General features: G+C 33.9%; 1 protein-coding gene across 10 annotated transcripts in view; it reads right to left on the bottom strand.

The window, feature by feature from the left end:
* Positions 1-24,358, bottom strand: part of LOC123566115 (immunoglobulin superfamily DCC subclass member 3-like) — a 171,653-nt gene that overhangs the window by 72,848 nt on the left and 74,447 nt on the right. For 2 of the 10 annotated variants that reach the window (XM_045359979.2, XM_053550158.1), the window contains exon 1: positions 13,911-14,383. The exons of 2 other annotated variants lie outside the window; for them this stretch is intronic. The gene's annotated coding sequence lies outside the window, so the exon portion shown is untranslated. Of the gene's footprint in view, positions 1-13,910; positions 14,384-24,358 lie in introns of those variants that run through there. 6 more of the 10 variants (XM_045359984.2, XM_045359985.2, XM_045359987.2 and 3 more) reach the window with 5 other exon arrangements.

Here is a 24,358-nt window from a genome sequence, read left to right as displayed (position 1 = left end):
TTTCTGCTAAATGTCTATTATTGCGAAATTGTTATGCTTGGTATCTTCGAACACAGAGCTCTTTTAAAAGCGTTTTGTACAAGATCTTGAAGCTAACAAATGTTCCAGACATCATTAACTATTTATTCCTGTTTAAGCAAAAGTATTAATTTTGTTCACTTACGGACTAACTTGAAGATTTAACATCCATTTGGGAATTTGCCTTCTTTTGAAATGTTTGTGTTTCAGTATAGCAGATCACTGCTTTTTTATGATAGAGGTATTGCTATGGTGGATTTAAAAAGCTATATATATCGACAAAACAGTCTGTATATTTAACCAATTATCAAACGCATTCGGAATTTCAGTACAATTAAGCTGCGATTAATATTAATTGGTAAAACGTAAACATACTTTTTGAATTTGCGATTTTGGTTAAAGTACCTGCAACGTTTACAACGCCCCTCAATGTATAGAAAATTAGTTTAGCAATTTTTTGGCTCAAATGCTACGACTAAAGAAAGAACAACACGTGACTGTACTCTCGTGCAAAATGATATACGAGTACACACTTGCTCTCGTTGGGACATAAAATGCTGGAATTTCTCTTTTCGTCATAGTTTTGTTTTTTATCACTGATGTCTGAAAAATATTAAAGAAAACTTTTTTTGTGAAAGCAGGCTAATAATAAATGTACTTGATTGCTGAAATGGTTCAAACTTTGTGTCATTGCTTGTCATTTCACTTAGTTTAAGCATATTTATTTTTAAATTACAGTGCAACCTCTGTAGAGCAACACCCTTCGGGAGATACAAATGTTGACTGTTATGTAGAGGTTGTTGTTCTGAAGAGGTAAATTTGATAGTATATTTCAGCTTAGGGAAATTTTGAGGATGTTGTTATAAAGAGGTTTTTGCTTATGAGAGGGCCGCTCTGAAGAGGTTGTACTGTATATCAATTACATAATTTAGCTTATACACATTATCAACACTCACCCTTTCCAAAACGTCAAAGCATGGAAACGTCGAGACTGGTGTACAATTCTGCTCTCTTCGATTTTAAGAAAGCACAATATTTTCATCAGATTTTAGATTTAAGCTTATGATTTTCCATCAAAGTATTAACTTGATTCATTTATATGCCAAAAAAAAAAAACATTAAAAGTTGGGACGAATATTATATCAGAGTTAACTTTAAATGATTTAATATGTAGGATGCTAGGACATTTCGCAATTTTATAATTGATCATTTGGTAAGATTTAGCTATTTCTCTCAAATCGTTAATTGAGATAAGAGAGATACCAGAATTTTTACGGTGAGGCCCTGTGACAAATCTTCGTTATATCTTATTAGTGGACATTGATAATAATCAGCAGAACACAATGTCTGGGGAACTGCTGCACTAAGAAGTGTGAAGCATTATTTTGACAAGGCCAATTTGCAGCACATTTGTGATACTTAAGTTATACGTAATTACACTAAGTATGTTTACTGTTGGTTGCGGTCATGCTATGCTCCCGTTCTATAGTTTTTTTCTAAAGCTTTTACCCAAATGGGACTGGCGGGTATCTTATTAATTAGCTAATAAGGTCCTGGCGTTACCTAATCATGTGTTTAACATTGATCACCATTAAAACCAGGTGCATTTTGGTTGCAAATCAGTTGAACGGTCTTTAATTGCAAAAAGAGTAGAAAACAAGTCCGTGCGTGCTTGTGTGCGTGCGTCTGTGCGTGTTACAATGTAGGTGTTACGAGTAATCTTTGATCTATAAAGATATTGATTGTACGTAGATGAGTGTCATTTTCATAAAAGTATGACTAATAGCATTAATTGCCAAACATCGATATATAAATCCATGAAAATTAATGAGACACAATCGAAGCTGTATGCAATAGAACATAAAACCTAATCACAGAAGATACCCAAATAAATCATTGACAGTCGTTACATTCACCGTTAGCCTGCTGGCGGCAATTGTATCTGCCTTTGCGACCAGTGCAGACCAAGATCCGTGCAGTCTGATCATGGTCTGCACTGTTCGCTATTCAGTCAGTAAATTTTCAGTGAACACCCCTTTGAATAATAAATGGTATTGCCCAAATTGAATGATGGACCAGTCCATTTTAGAAATTTAGCAGGCTAAGGGTTAATATTCATTTCCAAGACAGAATAGACAGACGATGTTACGAGAAATGACACAATTCTCTAGTACTCCAGTTTAACAGTTAATGCTACTGGTTGTAGATATTTTGTACAGACAAATACTTGCTCACTGTTTGTTCGCATCTTACATCTGTCAACCGTTATATGTGCAGATCATGCAAAAATTGTTGTGAAACGTTTTATTGATAACTAACGTTAATTAAAAAATTGAGTGTCCTAATTCTATTACAGAAATCCGTGAATTTTGATCAACGAGGTACAAACTCAGCAGCAATCGTGTCTGTCCAGACCCCGCCGATGCTCTTCTAAACATTGAATTATTCATATCGTCTGTGATTTTGACTTTTTTATCCGGACTTGTCCCGGTACTGCATAAAATGTAGGGCGATTTTCAATTGAAAAAAAATGGATTTGGAATGTATACACAGGTTTCTCAACGGTTGGCTATAACTGATATTGCACTACCAAAGGTGAGTACAGTAGCGTATTGAATATACTGTGATAAATAAACTAATGACATCTGGACACCAGAAGCTGACTGGGTCCACGCAAGTAAGTAAAAATCTAGCCCTAGAATAACTATAGAATAAAATAGCACGTCTCTAAGCTAAGAATGATACTGATAATGTGTACCCAATGAACTAAAAAGTTAAGAACGGAAAAAAGCGTACGTTTTTCATTTTCATTCCCTTCAATGAAACAGATATTTATGAACTCATGTCATTAATCATAAAAGATTTATTTTCAATATCAACAGTATGAATCCAATTATTTTTACCGCAATTACCAATAAATAATACCGCATCAAATAATATGTGATATATTGTTATCTAACCTAAGAATCTCACTAAAGGTAAGATAGTAAAAGAGAAGGATTACTTGGAACGCTTGGCACCGTTATGAATAATGACTTACAAGTCACCTTCAGCCAGCATGTTCCACACAATTAAAGACAAACGTAGCACACCCACAAACTATATAGTATCGTGTATGCTCTAAATTCTTAAAAATGCCACACATACATGGCAATTATTTCATTCTTTCAAGCTGTTTACAGCAAGTCTATAAAGCGACAAAATCGAACATCATAGAGAGAGAGACACCGATTACACTGGACAGGCTGCGATTTATCGTTCGGCACTTCGTATCACCTTAACGTTTTAAATATTGTCGTCGGCACCTGCCTTAACGTTTTGTAACGTAAAAATAACATGAACATTTTATTATTGGAAACAATTGTCAAATTGTTTAACTTTTATGGGGGGTAATAAAACGATATTCCATATATTCTTCTCTAGTGTTGTCTGAAATACGAGCTCCATCAGCGTTAGTCACGCTTCGCATAGTACAGACATTTCATCACCTTAACACCGTTACGTATTCTGCATATTTCATTATGCATGGTACATCAGGAAAATTATCCTGGGTATTTTTTCAATTGTTTAAATGAGACGTTATTACGGTCTTTAAATAATTAACAAAACAAATGTCGATTATGCAATTGCTGTTAGATGAGCCGCACCATGAGAAAACCAACATAGTGGGTTTGCGACCAGCATGGATCCAGACCAGCCTGCGCATCCGGTCGCAAACCCACTATGTTGGTTTTCTCATGGCACGGCTCAGATGATTTACTACGAAAGGTGCCACTTTGAAACTTTATCAATTCTGTAAGGAATAGCCAATTCTAATACCTTATAACCCGGTAACCGATATGGCTGAAAGAAAAAAGGGTCTCATCCCGCGATCGAGTAAAATACTTTGACTTATGTGATTCCAATTTTTGATTAGAAGGAACCTACGGACATGTTTACTGGCACGGTAGACCGCCGACTTCCTTCGAGTTAGCTTTACTTCCGTCCAAGAGATAATTCTTCATTCCTTACAGGTCAAGGGGGCGAGGTGCAACTGATTTAAGTGCAGATATCTGGTCACTTAACATAGGATAAATACTTTCTGCAACATTCAAATGCATTTTTGCGATACAAGTGTACAGAAAAACGCCAGAAATTCTTGTAGTTCTCGAGACGAATGTGCATGATCTTAGAATAACCTCTGAAAAGTAATTTGCAAAAAAATTTCCATGTTTACTCAAATTCTACATTGAGCATCTTTCTTGCAATTAACATACTTCAGATATTCCTAAAAAGCTCCAAAACATCAGCTTTCTAGTCAATCATCCCAAAACTGATAAGCCACATCAAACCAATTCTTGCTATTTGATATTGTACTTGTCATTTACGCACTTCACTTATATATCTTTTTGTGCTTAACATATTTTGCCTTTTGATAAATTTTCTTCCGGCTTTGTATCATACAAAACTGATTTTGTTTGGGCTCTATATGAAATGGAAAGGATAGCAGACCGCAATGGTTAACCTGGCGGCCATTCATCTTAAATGTACACATAGCGGATCCGAAGAAGCTCCAGTCCTCGCTACACGTTCCCTTCTAAAGACGGGTTCTTCTGGTTTCTCCAAATCGGACTAAGATATGGTTCGAAAAGCTAAGGTTACCTAACATATTTAACGGACTGTTAAAACCTACCACTCACTACATCGTGTGTTATAACTGGTGGTCTTTTATAATCTCAGTTGCAAAATAATCTTACTTTATATTGCTTTTGTGAAAGAACGTTATTATTGCGATAACAGCATTGTTCAGTTGTTGTAATTAAGATAAAAATATATAAATGACATAAATTATCAGTTTTACTTAATAAATAAAGACGGTACATGTACAAATGCGTCCTTTTACGAAGGAAGCTTTTGTTATGCACATTATCTGACTGAACAAGAAATTGTTGGAAAAGACGCTTAACCCGGACGCACATTCTTAATATAAATGAGACATCAAGTGCTTGAAAATCAAATCTCTTTCCATTGTAATTATGTCATTGTGTACTTTTATAATGTTCAGCCCAATAATGTATTACTTTTAAATTTTGATGCAGAATACTATGGTTTATAGACCTAACGTAATTTACAGAATATAAGAATATATACAAGTCTTTCATTAATCGCGCTGTGATGGCTGATTAAGGACATTACGTTATGTCGCGTATAAAGCGTATATTACACGTCTTCATTTGGTTGAAAACATTAGACAGGAGGCTGATGGCTAATTAAATCAACACTAGCCGAATTCATGTCTATGTATCGACCCGTGCCTGTCCGAAATAAAACACGAAGTTTTATCTGAGTAGACATGCAATTAACTTTTCTCAGTGATTGTATTAACCATTTCTATAGTATTGAGACAATGTCTATATTAATTGTAAGATATGGAATAACATCAGCGGCTTAGTTGGTTAAATCAAACCGAAACGGTATATGAAAAAGAGAAGTTATCATTGTCAACATGAGCAAGTCGTAAAACATTACATTTTGAATACCCATTGTTTCGTATTCTAATGTCATAAAGTTTACGAAGGTTGGAGAATCTAATAAACTCTAATTAACACGGAGCCATTGGTGCTTTTCATAAAATATTTCCAGGTATAATTATTTTTCTTCGTTGACATTTGTCTCTCCGGACATGGGTTGTACTACTTTTAAGAGTATCGGAAACTGTTCTGCTACAATATTTGTTCTGGTTTAGTAAAAGGTTTTACAAATAATGCCAAAAACCCAGCCCGTTTGTCAGTTCTGTGAGCTACCATGTTAAAGAGAAAACTGTAAATTGAACTGTTTGAACTTCTGATTTTAAAAGCTCCTAAAACAACAAAACAATATTCAAAGATAATCCTCTTCTCGGTGTGAGTGCCACTCCCTTTGAACAGAAGAAACAATAATAAAATAAATCAATAATAATAAAAAAGTATTTTTGTTCAGAACAAGCATATCATGCCATTATGGCGTACCAACCACAACCAATCGTCAACGGTTAGATATAAATGATACTTCCGTCTAATCTAAAAACTGATCTATGGAATAATGACAAAGAAGGTATACACGTATGAATAATGAATGGCAATGGAACATTATAAGCTGACCTGTGACATGCAAACAAGAAATAAAGCGGTACCATTTTCCTTGCTATATACATTTACCTAGGAATAAATATGTAATAAAATGGCACACCTAGCAAGAATGTGCTAGATGCGAATGCCATGCAATAAGGAAAGGAGCGCCTAAACCCTTAACCTGCTGTATTTCTATAATGAACTTGTCCATCTTTCAATTTGGACAGTACCATTAACTGTTAAAAGGGGTGTTTACAAAAAAGCTACTGACTGATTGGTGAACAGTGCAGATCTTGATCCGACTGCACGGATGTGCAGGCTGATCATGATCTACACTGGTCACAAAGGAAGAATAAGTCGTGCCCAGCACAGCAGATTTCTTTGTAATACCAATAGTAAAAATCAAGCATTATACCAAAATTTACCAATTAATGATAAAGTTGTATATTCTTACTTAACCCTTAACCTGCTATATTTCTATAATGGACTGGTCCATCTTTCAATTTGGACAGTACCACTTATTACTCAAAGGGGTTTTCACTGAAAATTTACTGACTGAATAGCGAACAGTGCAGACCATGATCAGACTGCACGGATGTGCAGGCTGATCTTGGTCTGCACTGGTCGCAAAGGCAAAATCACTTGCCGCTAGCAGGCTAAGGGTTAATCTCAGAGAATCTGACGGTAATACAGTTAAACAGAAGGAATATTTGGCTCTGTTATGAATAATGAATGACAAGGAAGCACCTTCAGCCGACATGATCGAAATGTAGCTCACCCGCAAGCAATAATTCTCAATGTAAATGCGTCCCTGTAAACAAAATAAATGTCCATCTACTATGCATTGCTGGCACCTTTATTCTACCAAGTTGGAGGTCACTTAAAGACTGACTGCATATGTTTTCAGTCAGTGTTATTACTCTTAGGAAAGGGCCAATTCTAATAGCTGATATAAATTGTAGGTTGTCATAACCGCTTTCTCTTGATATGTGTGCCTCGCAACTGTATGGTGCATTTTTATACCTACGAAAATGTTTGTTTTAATTATGTAACAACCCTCCGTCTATTTTCGTCAGTTAACAATAACTTGTGGTAATACGTTCAGACAAGGACGGCCTCCTAAGAACAGCCGGCCGGTCTTCCCTACGCTAGCATACTTTTTATCCAAAGGAATTTCGTATGGTCGTGTGCTTGTTTTTTTTCTGCTTTTTTCTTGTTGTGGAATATTGGTCATTTGGTTAATTTGTACAATGGTCTTCTATGGGGAAGCTGCCGTTTGATAATAATTTCGCGTTAAGAAAAAGTTTAAAAAAATTAGATTTCAATGAAACTTACGGCTAAATAAAATATAAAGGTCCATATGCTTAATTTTTCACACAATTCGCCAGATTTTATATAAAGTCCTGACATTTCTGACTCTGAAACATTTAACACGCATAACATAATTGATTCCTGGTAAAACTTATGCTACCCTTATAACGGTTACCAGGCATTATTCTAAGTTTTCCGGATCAATGACGTTAAGCGGTCCCTTCCGGTTAATCAACAGAACTACATTACAAAAACTTTATTAGGTCTTGTTTAATGATTTGCTGAAAAATATGTCTAAATAATGATACAAATCTGATCTCAGGGTGTTCAATTCTAATTGAAATTATTTTGTGACGTACGTCTATGATCTTAATATAACCTTCGCAAAGTAATCTGCGAAGATTTCCCCAGCCTGTCTCAAATTCTAACATGAACATCTTTCTTGAAATTAAAGTAATTTTGATATTCTTGAAAAGATTCCACAATATCAACTCTCTAGTCAATCATCCAAAACGGATATGTCACATTGTAGAAAATTAAACAGACCACATATTGCGGTTTGTGATATTGTGCAGTGTATCGAGTTTCTGTCACTTATACGTTCTTACATTTATTGTAGGCGAGTTGATTCGCAGTATCTTGGAATTAATGTCAAAGTCCAGACTGAATGCTGTCTTTTTGTTCGTAACTATACCCGCTTTTTCGTATTATAACAAAAATGAGCTATATCGTTTTAGCAAAGCGCTCTGTATCTTTCCTTGGAACAACAAAATATTGGGCAAGAGCTTCCATCTATTAAAGTATGTGAAGAATGCAAATGGTTTTCCAAACCTCACGCTTAAGGCAACGTATTAATTGTATTCATCTACAAACTAATTCGAAAATTAAACATGCAACTGGAATGTTAACCTCTTGCAAAAATGTGTTCTTGTTTTGCATAATGCAAATGTACATCACTGCTTCGGCCTATACTACAAACTTTACAATTTGTTAATATGCTAGTCACTCAACTTTTAGGTCGTTAATTCGGTGCAATGACTTTAGGGTGACGACTACATATGGAACATAAGATACGGGAACTTGTTTTCATCGTACTTTTACATCTGTAAAATCTCATCGTCAATTTTGCTTTTTTAACCAGTTTGTAACTCATCGGTACATGTTTTACATTGTAGAATAGCTAATGATGAAGTATGCAACGTAATGTTTAGTACTGTTAGATAACGCATCGCACGTAGGGTCTTCGGAGGACAGGGCAACAAATCTTCGTCATGCCTAGTAAGTGAAAACTGTTGATTAGCAGTACCTGGAGAATTGAAGCACCAAGAAATTGGTAACTTATGAATTGGCAGGAGCAGCACTGCACATGTTTGCACCAACAGTCTGTCATAAAGCACGCGTTTGCCAAATTGTAATGGTGAATTCAAAACCTGGTTGATTAAAGCAAGTGTATACCAACTGACTCTTTTTGTCAAGATAAACACTGAGTCAGCTGATGAAGAACCTGTCAACCCAATAAGCAATCTAAAACATAGAATAAAAAAATCATTTAAATGCTTGTTTGATGCTATAAGTTAGTGAATCTACTTTAGCTTTGTATTGACCCATGCAAACGATACGGGTCTGGCCGAAATAAAACACAAACGTTATCTGAGTAGACATGCAATTAAATCATTGTCCCAAGATTCTCTCGTGTATTGTATTAACCAAATATTTACATTTGTTTCTCAGACAACTAGCCAGACAATGTCTCTCCGAAATGACACAATTTATTGTAAAAGTCGGAGCAACTTTGGCGGCATCGTTTGCATAGATCACCATGAACCAGACAAAATGATAAGCAGAAATGAAAATTAAAATGAAATTCTGGTCAATGTTTACGTCAGTTAACTGTAAAAAAAGAATGATCTGTGTTTGCTGCAGGGACAGTCACGATATCCAATCGGCTAAACTTAATTTTAATTTCAAATGACAGTCTGTCTTACTCGGAAACTTTACCAGCATGTCAGAAGCATTAATGTAAGATCTGTACATTCTATTCAATATATGAAATTACGACATGACTTCATATTGCTAATGCAATAATTTGGTAAAGTCTGGAATATTTCAACGGAGGAAATACAATTTTTATGGTTATTCATTGTCAGAATACCGGTATCATATGAATATACTAATTTGGTATTCTAATGTTAATTTTTTTCGTGAGAAACATAAACGATTTAACTGATACAGAACCGTTTTGGGATGACTAAAATTCTTCATGGACGGACTTTACATTATTGTTCACCAGATAAGTATTGCTATAAACTGAGATCATACACTATTTTCAGATCGCTGTTACTGGCTGAACTGTTCAAAAAGTGAGTTAGAAACCCGAACGCGATTAAGTTTGTCTTTAGACACTTCAGCGCTACACGTGCTGAATACATGTATACATTTTGATATTTATTTAATTTTATCAACTGTGTTTAGATTTTATTATCTATAAAAACTGTTTACAAACATTGTACTTTTAATTTCCGAAATCTTATGTGTTGAATTCGATCCAAACGGAGATTAAAACATTGTATATTACTTTAAATTAACGTGGTTAGGCGGTCGATAGTTCCAAATCCCTCTCCACCATGTGCGAAAATCTAAAGTTGAAAGTAAATAAGATTTACTTCACTGGCGGCTTGAGTAAAACAGTTTTTTTAGTCGACTAAAAAATTAGGATATAAAAGATATATTAAAACTAAGTAAATGTTAAGACATATGAAGGGATTTAAAGAAGAAACCCTTTACAATCACCGATATAAACGATTTTTCTTTTCTGGAAAATTCCGATTTCTTGAAACTTTCAGCATTAGTTTGGGCCAAAGTGACAAGGCTGAAGTGCGTTAAGTCTGAAACAACTGTATCATTTTTTTTTTAAACTAGAGGTTCATTAAGTGACTTGCTGCTATAAATGGAAAAAAAGGTCTACGGAAGCATCCACTTACTGTGGTGAATTGACAACAACCATAAAATCGAAGATTTAATCGCAGACAATCAATGAAAGTGATTTATTGCGCATGTCATTTTGTAAACAAAAGGAAGAATATTTTAAGCTTTTAGACGAGTGCGAATCGATCAATTCACCGTCTCCGTTGCGTTAAACTGTCTATAAACATTTAAACGATATCAATAACGCAATCATTGCGATGTTTCTAAATCTCACCCTAGGGTATTACATCTTTTGAAAATTCAGAAATAGTTCCTACATTTCCAACAAATAAGACCTACTTTCAACAACCAATGAATAACTCAGCGTAACCATTAAAACTTGCAGATCATTTCACTTTGCAATACTTTTTTCTGGATAAAGTAAAGGGAATATATCTGTAAGTACAGATAAAATGAAGACAAAATAACTTCGAAGGCATTTGATTACACTTGTGACATTATGTACTATGAGTCAATGAATCCTGACTTGTATCATCATAACCGTGACAAACGCATACATTTAATAATTCAAAGAAGAAATTACGTCATAACAATGGAAATTACAAGCATGAGTTATATTCACAATTAAGTATTAATAACAGAGCAGAAATGAATAGATTTGCATTTTTGTGGTGTGTTCATCCGCGCAATTTTACAGACAAGACACTTCATCCAAGTTTAAACAAGTATATAGTTTTCATAATGATAACAAATGTTCAAAATGCGAGGATACAGTCTTAGTACAAGGACCTACGATTAGTTTCTAAACCACTGCATCTGATTGGCTGGTTCCAGGCGCAATTTTGAAATTGACCAATGACTGGCACTGGAGACAGTATGTTTAGCCCTTTTTTTCAGTAACCGTACGCGTCGCGCGCGCACGTGCGTGTTTAAATTTGCTGCTTGACTTGTTAATCTTGCCTGCTGTAAAATATTGTCTTTCGTACATGTCGGAATTAGTTATATTAGCTCTGTAATTATGGATAATGTATTTCGTGTATAACCGTAATTGATATAACCGGTCTTGAACCTTGCGCTGCTGTAATCATTCTGTTACACTAACCCTTACTCTGCTAAATTTCTATAATGAACTTGTTCATCTTTCAATTTGGACAGTACCATTAGCGACTAATAGGAGTGCTTACCAAAAACGATACTGACTGAATGGCGAACAATGCAGATCATGATCAGACTGCACGGATGTGCAGGCGGATCATGATCTACACTGGCCACAAAGGCAGAATCACTCGTGTCCAGCATGATAAGGGCTAATTTACTGTTTTTAGTTTCGCCAACGCTCCTTTGTGTCTGAAGATCAGGATTCAAGATAATTGAACCTCGACATGGAAAAAACGTACAATAGCTCGTAATTTTCAAAAAATATTTGTTAAGACATATTTTATGAAATTATATCATACACTGTTTCGATTATAAATGGAAAGTTATGAATAAAGCGAAAGAATTGTAATGCCTGCAAATTATTTCTCCTTCCGAAAATGATGCATCGGCCGAAAAATGGTGCATCGCCCAATTTTTCCTATGTTTACCTGTTATTCTTGAAATGTATTCCAGTACAAAAAAAAAACAAACAAAAAAACGGGGAAAATAAATTTACAAATTGTTTTAAAATATTCTCAAATAAAAACGTCGGTAACTTAAATATACGTTCTAACGATTACCATTTTATACTTACTTTCTTCATTTCAAGGGATTATGAAGAGTTCCATTAAAATACAAGCAGAAAATATTAAATGGCTGCATTTATAAATCACAAATGTTTTACAATGTTGCGTGTGCTGATTATGTTACAGCATATCAAAACTTGAGCTTGACTACACTGTTATTTTTTTTCATAACCATACTATTTATTTAACAGCTGTCGTTATTATCATCATCTTAATTCTAATTCATAATCATCATTATTTATTTTGATAATTATTATTTTTATTATCATTTATATTATTATCATTTGAATGACTGAATGACAGACTGATAGAATGATAGATAGATTGATTAATTGAATGAATAATTTCGTTATAATAGTTTGATCTTTATAAAGTCATCTATTCTTTTTGTTTCGTTTGTTTGTTCGTTCGTTCATTTCTTTTTGTTTCGTTCATTCGTTCTTTCATTCATACATGCATTCATTCTTCGGTCGTTCGTTGTTCGTTCATTCATTCATTCATTATTTGACAACTTTTCATCATTTTATATATTTCAGACAGCCATTTAAAAACAATAAAAAGCTATTTTAAGAAAACCTTATTTATTTCGATTTTCTTCAACTTATTATTAAATGTATGTATTTCAAAGTCTTTTCTTATATATTAAAATATCTTCAAGCACCATAATATTTATTCTGTATTAAATTTTACAGCAAGGAATGGCTATATATTAGTTCAAACCCCAGGTATCAACGTGCCAGCACAACAGAGTAGCAATTGCTAGAAAAAATGATCTAATGAAAATTGCTGAAAATGAGAAAAAAACCTGGGAAAACTGTCAGGGTGCCACTGTTTATTTGAGATAGATTATCTAGATATGCCAAATCAGTTGCCCAATGGGCATAAAATTGACAATATGTATAACTATAAAACAATCTGCTTAAGCCAAAATACGAGGATCCCCCGCAATACAGGGAAGCGCTGCTCAGGTATAGGTACTTGAAAAAAAAAGAAGAAGAAAACACTCAATTTCAGAATTATGAGAAAAGTCGTATAAATACCAGGTCTATTGTTTCTCAATTTAACTCTGGCAAGTGTTCTGGGTAATATAATTTTATAGTCCTGCGAAGCAGATCAGCACCGAAAATAATTACCTGCAGATGAAAGGATGGCAATTAAAATATATATAAAAAAACTATTATATTTTATTCGAACAGTCTATTACTGGAACTACTTAAATACATTCATGATTTTGAAAAACCTATTTGTATCTTTTCAAATAATAAATCAGGTGGATTTTCTTTACCTTTCTTTCTTCTAAAATGCGAAAATGGGTAATGAAAGCGAACCGCTCCGTGTTTTTCATCTTTATACACTTAGGCATTAATAGTTTGAAACCATTAAACTTTAAAGTGTTCGAATTTCTTCTGGTGCTTAAATGTACCATTACTACTTTTATTGCGAAATATTTTCAACTGATTGCCAAATTATACAAAATACAATATCTTTACAAACGGAAACACAAAAGAAAAAATGTAGTTCAAGATCGGCGAGTTTGAAATAGAGTGAAAATTCTTACCCGTAAGAAAAAAAGCACTGATCAAAACTAAAAACTAAAGTTGTATTTACTTTCTCATTCCTTTGCATTGCTTCCGCATTTTTCTTCCGTTCTTAATGCATTATTAGCGTTTTTAACCACGAGTAAACAGGGATAGGCAGTTTGTAATTCAAAAATAAATTTCAAAGCAATCTATCATTGATAACAAGGGTGGGAGATTTTATATAGGCACCCAGTGGCTTCCATCATATTGTGTATATTACTTAATAAGAGAGCAAAAACAAATATTTAAGATAAAATTGTTACCCGCCAGGAATTCCGTATGCTTTTAAAAGTTAATCCAAAATCACTTCAAACGCCGCATGGAATTCACAATAAATTAGCTCTTCGTTTGAATTAATAAGATATCCCTTTTGCACATGTCACGAAATTTTAAGTAATTCAGCGTCGCCCCGGAGAAATTCAGCCTTTAACACAATCTTAATTTTTTACCGACTTTAATTCGTTTTAATCCAGAGCTATTTGCGGTTAATTTGTATTCAAGCTATTGTAGCCGTTAATTCAAAATAAATCAGTTAGGTATTCTTTTTCCACTTTAAATTATTATAAACATATCAATGGTAGTTCCGTCACACAATGTTGGGAATTGCAGTAATATAGCCCCGTATCATATAATGAGAAAAAAATCCAAATACATCTTTTCCCCTGTATCAAAGCTAACCGAATGCTTTGTATACAGCGACGGGGAGTTAAATATATTAGCGTTGAATAGGCATACAAGAGTATCGGAGTAGAAATAACATCGATAATATTACCGCGCGTTCATTCTGTTAACCAAGCAGATAACTGTTATAGCCTGAATTAATACTTTTTTGTTCTGGCTTTTTCATTAAGTTATTTTCATTTAATTCTTATTAAAAAGAAAAGAGGCTATACGGGCCATAATGTAATAATCATGTAATAACTTCATCACTTACTGACACAAATATGATTACCGTTTAAAACACTACAAATTGAAAACATTTGGATTTATAACTTTTATAATTGAACAAAGCATTTAAGTTACGTTTAATTAACGTTAAGAAGAAAAATTCAATTACGGGCTAAAAAATAATCATTTTCTCTGTCGATTCAATACATCAGAAGTCTTAAGCTATATCTTTTTTTTTAAAGTTTAACTTCTAAATTTCTAGTTCAGTTTAAAATGAGCTTATTTTCAGAATCAATTTCTTATTTGATATGTAAGCAGAACATTTCATTTAGAACTGAAGTTAGTTAAACTGAAATTATCAATGCGGGCGAGACAAGGGCTCAACTAATTAATCAAAATGCCAGTTGTTAACTTAAAAATTCAGTTTTTCAACAAATAAATGAAAGCTTCTTAGGCAAAAAAATCTGAGCTGAGGTGAAAGAAGTTTCAATAAAAAAAAATGCATCGCAAAAACACACTATACATTGCAGATGAAATTTTCATGGTTGTTCACACTAATGCAAAATACCTCGAGATTTATAATTATAATACATAGCGTATGTACGTTTCAATAATTTAATAAATTATTTACGACTTCAGGTCAAAATAAGATGTATCGTGAAATGGATTAGTGAGGTGAAGTCACTTATGTACAAAAAACTGTAGCTATACTTTTTACCGAATCTTATTAAGAAAAAAACAACACAAAAAACAGGGCACGTTTATTATATTACCCACTTTTTAATAATATATGGCACTTAGTAGAATAAGAGAAAAGGCATTAAAAGAAAAAATAAACATTATGTATTTGACTACATTAAATCTAAAAAGATCTAATTTTGCCATAATAAAATTATAAGAGATACTCCACTTTTATCTTCGTCACTACTTTAAAGCTTAATTTTCTCATAGCATAATGAAACATTATTACATTAAGTTGACAAAAATAAATATTTGTTGTCATAAAATATCATAAAAAACCTGTCTTCAATAGCACTCAAGTGTCATTAAGGAAAATACTTGGACGAGAATTTGTACTCTGTAATCAATATGTCACCGCATAATACCGTACAAGTGGTCGTAGAGGTACTTTTAGCAGATTTTTTGACAAAAGTAGCGGGCTCTCGATAAACACTATTATCTCTTACTTATTCTTTATCAATTTGACATTGAGTAATATTCTTAATAGGATTAATAGAGGTTTTACGCTGTTATTATATCAAAACAACAAGCTAGAAGGATCGTTGTCTACCAGTAAGGTTTTAATCGTACTGTGTAGTCATGATGGATTTTCTTAATGTACCGAAAAATGAGGAAAACACGTCATTAACCTGATAAAGTATGAGAAAGATAAACAGAAAGGAAATATCTTGGTGTCCACTTAATATAATTGATTAACTTTATTATCAAGCCGTATCAGTATTGACAAAGCCAGAAAGGTCAATACACCACCATAATGAATATTGCTTTTTTATAAATTGAAATAGGCTCAGTCCGCCAATACTAGAAATAGTGAAGCTTTAACAGTAAAAAAAAGCAGCAGTTGATGCTACGTTGAAACTCAGATACCCAACAAACATAAAAAATTAACACACTGTCAGTAACATAAACAATAAACACTCGTAACACTGGGAATAAGATATGTTGATCAAGCGGGCAACCGCGGACCATATTAATTCAGCGTATTCGATCTCGGAAGTCTGTGAATTGGTGAAACTGTAGCAAAATCGTTATTCCAGAATACTGGATATTCAAAGGTTGCAGCGGATTGAAGACATTTGGAATTGCACGGGAACAGGCTTATATTCAATTCCGGGATATCTGATGGCGTCTTAGTGATAAGATTATAAGATCCACGAATACTACTCTCAGACTCTCGCACTGGCATTTCCTCTGATTAACTGTGTCTATAGATATCGTAAAAAATGCACAACAATACAAGATTGGCAAGAATTGGATCAAATACCTATAGATGTAGAATATATGCAATTCCAAGATTCTTTCGTTACAAAAGGCAGAAAAAAAAGAAGACATGCCTAGTAATAAATTTACGCTGATTTTCCGAGATTAAAAAATAATTACAAGCAGATTATAACTGTATTCACAGCCGCTTTCCTATTACTTCTAAACTACGGTGGCCCATAGAAGACATGAAACATTTTTGTTATTTCATCGCAAAATTACGTCAAACAAAGAGGAGACATAACAGTTGCGTGAAATAGATAAAGGACTGTCAGATGCCGCACTACGAAAGAAAATTAAATACAAATAGAAATGACGAAGATCGATATTCTACAAGTTTTTATCTGTTGCGCTTTACGATAGCCAAATAACTCGATGAAAATGAATCTTAAAGAAAAAAATTCTACATTATTTGTTTTCTGCATCTATCTTATTAAGTACTGCTACGCGTTTGCGCACTGGCGTTGGCTTCGAACGGATTTGAAAACGGGTTAAGTCTAAGAACAGTCCATAGTTTGTTAGTCTATAAACATACCCTGTCTGAAGCAACCTCACACAATACAGAATGTGCGCGTACAAAATCTATTTACCTTTCGGAGTGGGAATCAAACTTGTAATATCCGGGTTAGTAACACGGTTTTTATCCATACATACAGACAAAACATAAATGACTTCAAAGTCGTTCTATTGGGGTCATTTTACTCTACTGTTGTCATCAGTAGAAAAAAACGGTAGCTGATTTAGTTGTAAATTAGCTTTTAGCGATAAAATTAATTTATAACACCCTTTTTAAACGGACAAAAGGCGGTCTGGTCCATAACAGTAGACAAATCCAGTGTAACTGTAGCCTCGAGTGGGTATTGTAAACACCTTTGTAGACATTTATCGTTTCAACAACACACTAATGACAATAGAAAAACTACGGGATGAGCCTTTTGGATGAAGCTTTCCTGAGGGCTACTTTACTTATCTTGAATGCGGAATAGTAAATTTCATTGCCGATGTGTTTGGTCATTTTTAAAGTAGTTTTCTGTAATAAACTTTTTAGTGGTTATATGGGCGGGAAGAAGGCGTGTATAGGTCCGGGTCAAATAAATATACAGACGTGCCTCTATAAAAACAGGTCCAGATTTAAGATCGATTTGATGTGTTTGAAGACATTTAAAAAGAATACGCAGAATCGAAATGAGAAAAAGAATGTTATGAATGTTTAAACATTAACTGAGAGTGTCTGAAAAAATAAAAATAAAACAATACTGCAAAATGACTTGAACCGAAATGCAAACAGAAAAGAAAAGAAAAAAGAAAAGAAAAGAATAGAATATTGGTCATCACTGATATATCAATCAAATATGCAAATATGACGCGGCATTTTAGAACAGTTTTGATTAACACGGATTATTCTTTAACCTTTACCCTGCTAAATTTCTAAAATGGAATGGTCCATCATCTAATTTGGACAGTACTACTAATTATTCAAAGGGGTGTTCATTGAAAACTTACTAACTGAATAGCGAACAGTGCAGTCCATGATCAGCCTGAACAGAAGTGCAGACTGATCTTGGTCTTCATTGGTCGCAAAGGCTAAATCACTTGCCACCAGCAGGCTAAAGGTTATTCCCAATTTGAATCTAATCTAGGCATGACTTTGTATAATGAAAACATCCCAGACAGCAGAGATATTACTTTTGGTTTAGTTTTGTAAAGTCCCACTTCCAACATTATATTACCTGCAGACGTCTAGTTAAAGTAAACAATGTTTCTGGATTTCCTACTACTAGTAATAATAACTTGTATGCCTGAAAGCAATTTCTACACGTGTATAAGACGTTAAGGAACAATGGTCTCAGATGTTAATTCCTAGATCTGTAAAATTATCTCGAAGAACAGTCGTTCCATTCTGAGATGGTACACACGACCGCCACGCTCGTCTTACTAACATGGCGTAAAGAAAATTATAAGAAGATGTTGAAATGAAATGATATATTGGGAAACAACATGGCATAAGCAATTAACGACGCTATTATTCAATGTCAATCCACCATCATAACTATACGGCCATTTAGTTAATTATTGCACGCCGTGCTGAGATTTTCCGGATGTTTCACAGCATTTAAAAGCATTTATTCCCATATTTTTGAGCTAATTTGGAATGATTATATCTGTTTGTAGAAGCTATCTGAATTCATGATTACATAATACAGTTGATGCATATCATAACTGGCAATTTCGGAAATTATTACAAAACATGAAACAAGGGAAAGCTATTCATAAATGTATTAACATTCTTTTATTTTATGAATTACCAGTAAATTACGAAAACAATTACGGTGCATCGGGGTATTTCTCCTTTGATGTCTAAAGTGCATTATTTACTGAAAACAATCATTTTAGAAATGATGTTGTACTAATTATAATAGAGTTTTTGTTGGAAACTGGAATGAAGATGACTCTTGGAAAAATGGGTAGAGAAAAAAAACAGATAAAGAGTGCAATGGAACTACTTGCAATTAAACATTTGCTTTTTCTTATTCAAACCCTTCGGTATACAAATACCTCCACACACTCCCCCTACCACCCCTCGCCCCCAACAAAAAAAAAAAAACAAAAAAAACAAACAGACTGTCTGAAAGAAATCGGGACATCTTCTACAATAACAACTCAGAGAAAGCCTACATACATATACACTTGGAAATGATATTGGCAGTGTCCGCGGCCTTCTTTGCTTTAATTGTATTAATTGATCGTACTAACAAAGAACGTGTGTACAAGACAGACGTATAATACGTGGGATATGTGCTAGCATCACTTATACAAAGGAATGTGTTTCAGGCAACAAAGTAAACAATTTTGTCTTTTCCGTATTAATTGTATGTCATAATCCATAGCAACATAATTATTTACCTACTTGCAGTTGCTCGAGAAATGTGGTCCTATTTTGTGAGTCTTTTTTGCAGAAACAAGTTCACAAAGTATGTCTCAATGTTAGCCATGTTTTATGTTCTTTTTTTGTGACTACATGTATGTACATTTTATATGTCAATAGGGAGAACGCAGGCCTGCGGATCGCGAATTCGATCCCCGAGGTAGGCGTATGTTCTTTGTGACAACTTGATAAAAGACATTGTGTCTAAAATCATTCGTATTCCACCTCTGATTCATGTGGAGAAGTTGGTAGTTACTTGTGGAGAACAGGTTTGTACTGGTACAATTCCAGGAACACTGGTTAGGTTACTGTCCGCCGTTAAATAACTAAAATACTGTTGAAAAACGGCGTTAACCACCACAACCCCACCACCAAAAAAATATATATAATATTCATCTTCTATATTCAGAATCGATTGCACTCATGTCCGCAGGAAATTCAAATTTCAACCGTCTTCCCCATGTCGCTATTTATATGAAAACATTTCAGCTGATTACCTACACGTAACGATTAATTTATCCCAAAAGTATACAAAAGACTCTGTCTATTGTGGATGACCCCCCCCCCCCCCCCGGCAGCGTAATATACAGACAAGTTGGTACAAACGCATGTTCTTCATGGGAAAAAAATAGAAACTTCTTTCAAAGAGAAAACCTGTGACCCCAAAAAACTGGAGCTCCGCTAAGCAATGGCAGAAGCTGTAAACCAGAAAAGGAGGAGGAATTTCTTTTAGGATGGGCGGGTGGGTGTGGTGGTTGGGGATAATGTTAGGGAGTGGGAGTGGTGGAGTAATCTGCACATCTCCTCATCACTACCTACCTATATTCCAAGTTTCAAGTCAATACCGTGAACAATTCTTAAGCTACGGGGAAAATTTGACATTAGACCAATACCTTGAATGGTTATTAAGTTATGCTTCGCGCACAAAATATGACGGACAGATAGACAAACAGACGAATATACTCACGTGCTTTCACATAATGCGTTCAAAACTTGGCATATAAGATGCAGCAATGACCTTTGAGCTTATTTTGTGACACTGAACTGTGACCTACAAACCCGTTTAAGCGCTCTGAACACTGTCTCGTCGCCTCCATTCTATATGTAAAGTTTGGAGTAAATACCATAGAAAATTATGCTCCGGACACGAAACATGACGGACGGACAGAGGCATGTGCCATCATATAATACGTCCCGCATTTCCAAGACGGGCATATAAAATGCAACATTCAGCAATTTTGTAACCCAATTACCAAAAGCAATCTTTTAAAATGTTTTTATATGTTATTCTCCTTTAGACATATTATCTAATATTTCTTCACATAAAAGTTATGATATTGGATATTGAATAATAAACTCATACACTCCAAAATACAGCAATAACCCCCCCCCCCCCCCCCCCCAGAAAAACAGAGCAGACATTTAAAATCATATAGTTACGTTTCTGTTTGTTATACTTGTTTCATGTGTTTCAACAAATATATCAGTTTTAGTTTCCTAATTTATTTTTCCGATAAAACATGTCTTTTCAAAGAAGATATTTCTATATTAATTTGCTTTCAGCATGTAGACGATGTGACTTTATTACACAGCAAGTTTATAATCTTATCCGGTGTTGTAATGCGTTTTCTAATAAAGTATGAATTGTTATTAAATTTATCTCTACCACATGTAAAGCAAGATTTAATTATTGCTATTAACATTCATGGAAGATTTACAGTCATGTCACAACTACCTGGGAAGATTTTGACAATGCTCTTTAAACGTGGAAACATTTAAGCATTCATCAAAGATTAGCATTCGTTTGATAAAAGCAGGTGTTGTATGTGAAATAATAGAAAGGTTGTGCTTTCAAAACTATTATAAAAATAGCAGCCTTCAACAGTAATATGATTTTCGAGTTTTTGTTGGAATTGTTGGCAATGCAAGCCTTTTGGTATGTTACTGCAAGTAATTCTCTCTTAAATTATATTATCTTTTCTCTTGACATAAATGTTATGATGAACATATAAATAAAATCATACTCTCACAAAATACACAAATAGAAAGAAAACAGAACCGACAATAACTATAACTTATTTCTATAAAACAATAAAAAGTACATACGTTTCCGGTTATATCACTTTCCAATAAATTCTATATACTTGTCATTGGTGTATTTTGCAGGACAGTGTTTTTTTTTCGTGTAATATAATATCTGTAGAATTCCAAGGATTGTTGCGTATCCCGGCGAATTCTGCAGTTTTTACAGTAGGATAAAATCACGCGTCAACTATATTAATTTCAGGTTCCTTATTTCTTAATCCTCCATAACTCCTTAAAGAAAACGTGGCTATAGAGATAATTTTTCCGGGGCAATTTGCTTACAGCATGTTGATGAAAATACTTCAATTAGTTAGAAAGTTTTTAATATCTTTCGGTGTTTTATATATATATTTTTTCACAATATTTACCTTTTTATCAAATGTTTTCTTCCATATTTACTGTAGTGGACCCCTAATGACAAATGACAAAAAATCTATATTCTCCGTGTGCGATTTCGATGAAAACGCATGTACGTGTTGAGCTATATTCAAGTTTTCCCTAATGAAAATAACTAATTATTTCCGAATAGGGTCTGTAAACTTAAAGAAAGATTTTCTTACTACTCTTTAAACGTAGGAACATTCTGGCATTCTCTGAAAATAAACTACGTGTTGTTACAGTGACAAAACGGCAGTCCAGGTGTGGTTAGTTTCGTTTATTGGCAATCTTTATGGTACGTATCATATGCGATACATACAAGCAATATCATATTTCAATAAAATATCATTAGTTCTTTCATACCTCCTCTCAAGGTATATGTATGTACATAACTTCAGCCTTTCCTTTTCCCTGAAGTAATGCAAATGAAAATTCACAACAGAGTAAACTTGAAAATGAAGTCACATTGTCCATAGTTCACGCGCAGGGGAGTATGTGCTGTGCTTCTTCTTAAATTATTAAACATACCTGAGGTTGAGGATGACAAGTTTGCTTTTTATCAATAAAGAAATCATTCTCACGCGGAAATAACACAACTCCCATAGGGGTCCGTAGATAACCATACGTATATGAAGATTTTTCGAACCTCATTAAATCGTTCTTAACGTCCTTTCTGATGTTGTCTCAAAGTATCAGCGTATGCCTCAGGTCTCAGATGTTTCCGTGTGTAAATGAGAGCTGCCGACTTGCACAATTCAGCTGTATTTTCAAAATGTTTATATTGTTTCTACGGAAGTGCATTCAGCAATTAAACTAATAAGTAGTCAGATTTTAAGAGTTTGTTCTCGAAGTTTAAAGGTTTCGCTTATAAATTTTGCATTTTAATCAAGATTTATTTAGTTTGATAATCTGATTTGATTTGTCCCCCGTGTATAAAGATGTTAGAAACGGTATCATAACGTTTCTAGTTAGATGCTTCGCAATATCTTTTTATTTCAAGATAATAGAAAAAAACTACATCTACTTTAATTATTTAAAACTCAGAAAAGAAGTCGATACTGAATACCAGCAGTGTAATTTGCATAATATCTATAATGATGATGATGATGATGATGATGATAAAATGATGATAATGATAATAATCATATAATAATGAAGGAATGTTTCGGAAATTTCTTGTTAATTTCGTATTCTTAAAGTACCTTTCCGTGCTATAACACATTCATTCCTTATGGACAACAGCATTATTCCTTTGCATCATGATAAAATAGGCATTACGGAACTGCAAGGATGTGGTCTGTGGCTCGAAACAAGATGCTATTCAATTCAAACAAAGGTCAAACATTCAGCCCATTAAATCTAATGGCATTCATAGTGAGTCTTGTGGCATGCAATTGAATCTAGAAAGCTTCATATTCAGTAACGGACATTACGGTCAAATCCTAAACGGATGCTTTTAAGGACGAGGGGGTGGCGACTATGAATAACCTTAAGCATATACAACCTTTTGTACTGTTGTAAAACGGCGTTAAACCTAACATACAAACACACCAGCTAGCTGATCGAATACTAGCTATTTTACCAAATAATATAAAAGGAACAAAAACGTTTCATCACAAATACGAAACTTCATGATTCAGATAAAAGAAATTCTTCTTTTATCCAAACATCAATGTAAACGGAATACACAGAACAAATTGTTTTATCTGCAAAATAAATAAAATGAAAGACCTGAACATAGAGTAATTCTAAAACAGTAAAAATATATTTATATGCAGTTCCATAATGGCAGCGTAATTCCGTGCATATTTTGGATATCGTAGGTCTACATAATTTTTGTTTGGAACGAAAGTAAATACATAATGAAGAATGCCTATTTCTGTTAAATACTAGTTCTATCAGCGGGAAGTTGCATGTAGAAAATTCGCTAAAGGAGACTGATAAACGACATTTCTTCGTAGCAGATTGAATTGTACAATGAAATACTTGCGGTAATGCTCTAAATAATATATTTAGATCTAGATTTTGTCTTTAGTTTTAAAAGAGAATTTTCGTTTATACTGCTTCATTTTACTGCTGTTGAAATATAACATATTTCATCGATGCTTTGCATGGATATAGCTCAGTACTTCAGAATGATATATTATATATCAAGTTAAATTTGTTTTGCAAACACTTGAGCTGGTTAGCGAAAATAATAATTTGCGCATAACACGAGGATAGCAAAAAAAAAAACATAAATCTGACTTGAGTGAGCCAGAACATGACGCCAAAACATGGCGGTGTTGAAAGTTTTGCACAACTCACAGTCTTACTATATATTATTTGAACGTATTTGAAAGGCAAAAACTTTATCTTGTATACATGTGAAAATCTTAAAACGTTTTAGCTTGTAGCCTAAACAGTTGTTTATCCTAATTACATGTATACATC

The sequence above is a fragment of the Mercenaria mercenaria genome, chromosome 8, assembly GCF_021730395.1.
Source record: "Mercenaria mercenaria strain notata chromosome 8, MADL_Memer_1, whole genome shotgun sequence".
NCBI lineage: Eukaryota > Metazoa > Mollusca > Bivalvia > Venerida > Veneridae > Mercenaria > Mercenaria mercenaria.
Note: the sequence above shows the minus strand (reverse complement) of the source record. Positions and strands in the feature narration are given on the sequence as shown.